A 7557-nucleotide genomic window follows, 5' to 3' on the forward strand; every position below is an offset into this window, starting at 1 on the left:
CTAGCTAGAACTTCAAGTACTATGTTGAATAAGTATGGGGAGAGTGGACAGCCTTGTCTTGTTCCTGAGTTTAGTGGAATTGCTTTGAGTTTCTCTCCATTTAATTTGATGTTGACTATTGGCTTGCTGTAAATTTCCTTTATTATGTTTAGGTATGTTCCTTGTATTCCTGATCTCTCTAGAACCTTTATCATGAAAGGGTGGTGGATTTTGTCAAAGGCTTTTTCAGCATCCAATGAGATGATTATGTGGTTTTTTTTCTTTCAGTTTGTTTATATGGTGTATTACATTGACTGGTTTTTGTATGTTGAACCATCCTTGTATCCCTGGGATGAAGCCTACTTGGTCATGTTGGATAATTTTTTTGATCTGTTCCTGGATTTGATTAGCCAGTATTTTACTGAGTATTTCTGCATTGATGTTCATATGGGAGATTGGTCTGTAATTCTCTTCCTTTGTTGCATCTTTGTGTGGTTAGGGTATCAGGGTGACTGTAGCCTCATAAGAGGAATTTGGTTATGTTTCCTCTGTTTCTATTGTGTGGAACAATTTGAAGAGTATTGGTATTATCTTTTCTTCAACAATCTGGTAGAATTCTGTGCTGAAACCATCTGGTTCTGGGCTTTTTTTGGTTGGGAGACTTTTAATGACCATTTCTATTTCCTTAGGGGTTATTGGACTGTTTAAATAGTTTATCTGGTCTTGATTTAACTTTGGTGTGTGGTACCTATCCAGAAAAATCATCCATTTCTTTCAGAATTTTCAATTTTGTGGAGTGCAGGTTTTTGAAGTATGAACCGATCATTTTCTGGATTTCTGTTGTCTGTTGTTATATCTCCCCTTTCATTTCTGATTTTGTTAATTTGGATGCTTTCTCTGCCTTTTGAATAGTTTAGATAAGGGCTTGTCTACCTTGTTGATTTTCTCAAAGAACCAACTCTTTGTTTCATTGATTCTTTGTATTGTTCTCTTTGTTTCTATTTTATTGATTTCAGCCCTCAATTTGATTATTTCCTGGCATCTGTTTCTCCTGGTGAGTTTGCTTCTTCTTGTTCTAGAACTTTCAGTTGTGCTGTTAAGTCACCAGTGTAAGATTTCTCCAACTTCTTTATGTGGGCATTTAGAGCTATGAGCAGTGCTTCCATAGTGTCCCATAAGTTTTTGGTATGTAGTACATTTATTTTCATTGAATCCTAGGAAATCTTTAATTTCTTTCTTTATTTCTTCCTTGACCCATTGGTGATTCAATTGGGCATTATTCAGTTTCCATGAGACTGTAGGCTTAATGTAATTTTTGTCATTGTTGAAATCTAACTTTAAGCCATGGTGGTCCATTAAGATACAGGAGGTAATTTCAATTTTTTTTGTATCTGTTGAGATTTGCTTTGTGACCAAGCATGTGGTCAATTTTGGAGAAGATCCCATGGGGTGCTGTAAGAAGGTATATTCTTTTGTGTTAGGGTGGAATATTCTGTAGATATCTATTAAGTCCATTTGAATCATGATGTCTGTTAGTTCCCTTATTTCTCTGTTAAGTTTCTGTCTGGCAGACGTGTCCATTGGTGAGAGTGGGGTGTTGAAGTCTCCGACTACTAGTGTATGGGGCTTGATGTGTGATTTATGCTTGTACAGTAATGTTTCTTTTACGAATGTAGGTACCCTTGTATTTGGGGCATAAATATTCAGAATTGAAACTTCATCTTGTTGCATTTTCCCTGTGATAAATATGTGATGTCCTTCCCAATCTCTTTCGATTGATTTTAGTTTGAAGTCTATTTTATTAGATATTAAAATAGATACACCAGCTTGCTTCTTAACCCCATTTGATTGGAAAGTCTTTTCCAAGTCTTTTATGCTGAAGCACTGTCTGTCTTTGAAGTTGAGGTGTGTTTCTTGCATGCAGCAGAAGGATGGATCTTGTTTTCATATCCATTCTGTTAGCCTGTGTCTTTTTATAGGTGAATTGAAACCATTGATATTTAATGGATAAATGATCGCTTATTGTGAATACTTCTTATTTTTTGGTGGTAAGTTGTATGTTTCCCTTCTTTGGTATCTGTTGGTATGGGACTGTCTCTTGCCTGTGTTTTCATTGATGTATCTATCTTCCTTAGGTGGATTTTTCCTTCCAGTGCTTTCTGTAGGGATGGGTTTGTGGAGAGATATTGTTTAAATCTGGTATTATCATGGAATATTTTGTTTACTCCATCTATGTTAATTGAGCGTTTTGCTGGGTATAATAGTCTGGGTTGGCATCCATTCTCTCTCTCTCTCTGTCTCTGTCTCTCTCTCTGTCTCTTTCTGTCTCTCTCTCTCTCTCTCTCTCTCTCTCTCTCTCTCTCTCTCTCTTTACTCTCAGAACTTTATTAGGTGGAGCTTGGGTGAGAGAAAACCCTGAAACAGTTGCCTGCCTGGTTCAGGACAACTGGTATAGACAGAGGAGCCTTTGTTTGGAGACAGGCTTTCACTGAGATAGAAACAGATCTTGGATTTCTTTACATGGGAACTGACTGGCTGAATATCTCTGAGACCCAGTTCAGATTCTTTTTTAGATGGTTGGTCAAAGGCAAGCCCCTGGGGCAGGAGCAGACTGGAAGCAGAAAGCCTTGCTGTGCAGGCAGACAGGTATGTGCTGGATAGGGTCATCTCTGCTATTCCCAGATTCAGATTTGTTGGAGGGGGGCCATGACAAATGACAAGAGGAGCAGTTGCTCCAAAAAAAGTATGAAGTCATTACAGGGGAGAGAAACATAATGGTTCACAGGGAATGAGATAAAGAAAAGTCGTGATTCTTCATTGGTACCTGACCCCAACCCCCAAACCACCAGTCCTTCAATGGCACACCAAGCAGCCCACTGAGCTGGGAGCCACGAGAAAGGACTGAAGGCAGAAGGGGTGGGGGTGGGGCTTGCTTCCTTGGCTACAGTGAGGGTGTCCAGATGGGGAGAGCACACTTTTATGCTACCTGGTAGCCACACCCCAGCTCCTCCAGGCTTCTATCATATTTACAAATACATACATAAATACATTACATACAATAGTGGGTCTGGGAGGCAGGCTTCCCACAGAAGCTTAGCTGACAGTTACGTCTCAGAATTCTAGGAAAGGGCACCGGGTTCCCAGAAATGTGCTCCATGTGTGCTCTCCTGCCCAAGAGCCCACCCTCTTTTTCTCAGTGTCTAGTTTGTCCAGTAAGGAGAGTTGCCATAGGTGGGTTTGGAGGCTTGAGACTTGGGCTTCAGGGAGCTGGGCTGGCTGCGCTGACCAGAGCCACTCGGGGTATCCTACAGGAGGTGGTGGTGCAGCAGCTGGGAGTGAGGCCGCTGGTGGGCCGGCATGATATTCAGGAAGGGTGCAGGTCATAGCCAGGGGCTGCGCCAGGGACCAGGGGCCCAGTGGAGCAGTGGGCAGAGGGCAGGCTGAAAGGTGGGGGTGTCCCTGTGAGAAATCCCTGCTTGTCAAAAGTATGAGTCTTGTTGTAGACAGAACCAGTCATATCTGGTAGGCCAGTGGTGCCTGACGACAATAATACGCCTTTGCCAAGTCCAGGTCCAGGCGACTTGTTGGGTGCCTGTGATGATCCACCTTAGATGCCCTTGGTGTAGTCTCCTGCTGCTGTCCCCTGGGCCAGATCATCATAACCTGTGCTGTAAGTGTGCTGCCCATAGCCACTGGCCTGTAGCTAGAGTTTTCCTGCCTTGCCCACAGTCAGGACAAATCTTTGTCACCCGCCAGTCCCACAGACACTCAGACCCAACCAAGTAAACACAGAGAGACTTATATTACTTACAAACTGTATGGCCGTGGCAGGCTTCTTGCTAACTGTTCTTATAGCTTAAATTAATCCATTTCTATAAATCTATACCTTGCCACGTGGCTCGTGGCTTACCGGCATCTTCACATGCTGTTTGTCATCACAGCGGCTGGCAGTGTCTCTGACTCAGCCTTCCACTTCCCAGCTTTATTCTCCTTCTTGTCCTGCCTATACTTCCTGCCTGGCCACTGGCCAATCAGTGATTTATTTATTGACCAATCAGCAACACATTTGACATACAGACCATCCCACAGCACTGGCCTGCTGAAAAGGGGTAGAGGGAGTGCTTGAAGGTCACGCCATGCTGCTTCATTGAGGTTGGTGGGACAAACATAGTGGGCCCATACTGGAAGGCACTGGGCATGCCTGTGTAGTAGGGGAGGCCGGTATAGCTGTAGCCAGGGGCAGAGCAGGATTCAGAAAGGGCTGCTGTGCTGTGTGGTGGGTCTGAGATTGGCTGAGCTGGTGTTGTTGGAGGAGCAGGGGATGCAGAGTCTCCTCGGCCAAATTTAGTGACATCACCTGAATACAGATTATTAGCTAAATTCCCATCTCGGCTGGCAATGGCTGTGGGTGCTGCAAAGGGAATTCCATAGTAATCCATTGGCAGCCGAGACTGCAGCATCTGGAGCTCATCATAGCTGTAGATCCAGTAAGCAGGAAGCAGTCCTCCAGGGCCCACGAGGTACTGATTGTGTAGCAGAGGAGGCACCCCTTGAGGCATGTTTGGGGGCGCTTTGCCTGAGGTTACCAAGGCTGTGGCCCTGGTACTGTTGCTGGGCATGCTCACAGTGGTCCCACCCAGGCACAGGCTGCTTCCAGGCAAGACGACCCCCAAGGACAGGGCACTTGGGGTAGAGGTTGTTGCTGATGAGAAGATGGCTGATGACGGGGTGCTCTCGAAACTGGCATGAGTGTGTGGCATGCTTGTGGGACGTGCTGCGTGTGCAGAGGGCAAACTGTTCTGGTGGCTGGAGAGGGAGCTGCTAAGCTGAGAAAGGGGGCTGCTGGACAGGTCCCCAGACTGGGACAAGGAGGGCAAAGTGGCAGTGTACTGGGACGAGGAGGGCAGAAGAGCAGTGCACGCGGTGGTGCTGGGAAGAGAGCCTACAGACGGGAGGCCTGGAGCGTCTGTTGTCGTCGTCGTCGTCATCTTTGGAGCTGGCAGGGATGAAGCAGTGTCTACTGTGTGCTGACTTCGGCCACCACCATGTCCGTTAACAACAGAGCCTGGAGCTGAATCTGGTGGGTTGGCAGAGCTTGGGTATGCAATCCTGGTAAGCACAGAACTCTGGTCATAAGAGGAAGACGTTACTTGACTAGTAGAGCTCAAGGACGAGCTGGTCGGAGTGGAGGAGGTAATGACTGAAGTTGTGTAGGTGGAGTTCTGTACAGCACTGGTCATTGGTAAAGAGGCATTCAAAGGGTCACTTAAAGACTTCGGGTACAAGCTGATAGGAATCGCATTACTATTTTCACTGGCTGAAGCTGCTGATCCAAACTCAGACAGCGATGGTTCTGATCCAAATTCCAGGGCCCGAAACTGAATATTTAATCCTGTGACATCTGCAGAACCAGGCATTTCCACTGCTGAAGCAGGAACTTTAGCAGCTGGAGGTATCTGGTGCTTAGGGAGTTTGATGTGTTTGGGCTGAGGTTAGTGGGCAGATACAATGTTTTCAACAGCCATATTGGGAAGCTACAAAAGTCTGTTGACAGTAGCAGGACCATCTCCAGGTGCTGACTCTTGGGGTTTGGCCTGTGCAGGAAAGGACTCCAAACCAGAAGGAGGAACACTGACTGCCTGGCTCTGCTGTTGCTGTCGCTGGCTCAGCTGGCTAAGGACTGGGAACAGCTCAGGCTGAGACTTGAAGTCAAAATGATTGAGGACTGAGGACTGGGATGCTGAAGGCTTGAGGTCCCAAGAAGCAGTAGTGGCTGGGGAACTTGTACTGTTCTGCTGTGCACTTGACGTGCCCGTAGGCTCAAACTGGGTGCTTTCACCTTGTCTAAAATCTGGGAGCTGGAGATATTCACCATCTTTGAGGGGGCCAGCTCTCCAAATCCCGAGCCCAGGATGGATGACAAGCTCTGAGGCAGATAGGCGTTGGCGGAAGTGGAACCACTAGTCCCTGGTGCTGTCTGATTGTTGTGTTGAGAATTTGTGAAGACGAGTGCTTGCCCAAAGCCCTGCTGCTGGGATGCTTCAAAGGAATTGGCTTCTGTGGCTTGAGTGGGAGGGGCAGGCTTCTGCAGCAAGGCCACCAGGTCAATGCTTTGCCCAGGTGAGATGTGATTCTCTGCTGGAACAGACGAAGCAGTGAAAACTTTGGTTTCAGAAAGATCTTCAGTCCAGTCTTCTGTTGTCCACTCTTCCACAGAATTTTTCCAGGCACCTTTGAGTCCATAAGAATTTTTACTTGGCAGCTCCTGAGATATACTGTGAGGCTTTGCTAGCCCTTCAGGACTTTCATCTGTACCATTCTGGCCAGCTTTCCAAACTACCAACTTTGTCCCACAGCCACCTGTAGAAGCAGACTCTGAATAGTCTGCAGGGTTGAATGTCCCCATGCTTTGAGCAGAGGACATTCCTGCCCCTCTGCCTCTGCCACGTCCAAATCCTCTGCCTCGGGCCCTCTTGCCTCACTCTGAAGGTTTGTCTCTTTGGTTGCAATCAATTCCATTCTCTTCACCTTTGAACTCTCTGCCTCGAGCGCCACCTCTTCCTGTCCGGTTGTTTCCCCGTCCACGACTCGTTTCTCTCTCCATCCTCTTCTCTCTGTTTTCTTTGTTTTCTGGGCCTTCTTTTCCAAAATTCTTCGTCTTTCCCCCGACAGTCTCCCATGACATCGTGTCGGAATCTCCTTCCAGCAGTATATTGATAGCTTTGTTCACATTACATTACAGTCATTGTAGAGCCACTATGCATTCATCCTGATTTTTTCCGGTCACTTCCATAAGCTGTTTAACTTTAGCTTCGAAATCTGAATCATTCTTATCAAAGATCACCTGCGTGAGCCGTATGTGTTCAGCAGTTGCCTGCACCACTTGTTTCTGGGGCTGTGCTGCGTGTGTTGTTGGCATCTGTGGTTTATCCCGAGCACCTTGGCAACGATCATTGCTCACCGAAGTCATCATACACAGAATATACAAAATAATGTATGTACAAAATGCAAAGTCGCTGCTGCTCTCGTTGGACTCGGGACCCGCCGAAGCCGCCGCTCGTTTCCTGCCAATGTCCCATTGTCTCTTATTGTCTGCATAACATCTGTCCTGTACCTTCTGGCTTTTACAGTCTCCAAGTAGAAGTCAGGTGTTATTCTTATGGGTCTGCCTTTATATATAACTTGGATTTTTTCCTTTGTAGGTCTTAATATTTTTTTCTTTATTCTGTATGTTTAGTGGTTTGATTATTACATGGCGAGGAGAGTTTTTGTTTTGTTTTGTTTTATTTTGGATCCAGTCTATTTGGTGTTCTGTAACCTTGTATCTTTATATGCATTTCCTTCTTTAGGTTGGAAAAGTTTTCTTCTATGATTTTGTTGAATATATTTTCTGTGCCTTTGAGTTGGTATTCTTCTTCTACTTCTTCTTCTTCTTCTTCTTCTTCTTCTTCTTCTTCTTCTTCTTCTTCTTCTTCTTCTTCTTCTTCTTCTTTCTCCATCCATATTATTCTTAGGTTTGGTCTTTTCATGGTGTCCCAAACTTCCTGGACATCTTGGGCCATGACTTTGTTGGCTTTA

The 7557-nt window shown here is 45.7% G+C and overlaps 1 pseudogene; it reads right to left on the reverse strand.

Moving 5' to 3' along the window:
* Positions 1–2935: 2935 nt before the first annotated feature.
* LOC128125508 (ubiquitin-associated protein 2-like) lies at positions 2936–6520 on the reverse strand (annotated as a pseudogene).
* Positions 6521–7557: the final 1037 nt, after the last annotated feature.

The sequence above is a fragment of the Peromyscus californicus genome, unplaced genomic scaffold, assembly GCF_007827085.1.
Source record: "Peromyscus californicus insignis strain IS unplaced genomic scaffold, ASM782708v3 Scaffold_4__1_contigs__length_199733344, whole genome shotgun sequence".
Classification (NCBI taxonomy): domain Eukaryota; kingdom Metazoa; phylum Chordata; class Mammalia; order Rodentia; family Cricetidae; genus Peromyscus; species Peromyscus californicus.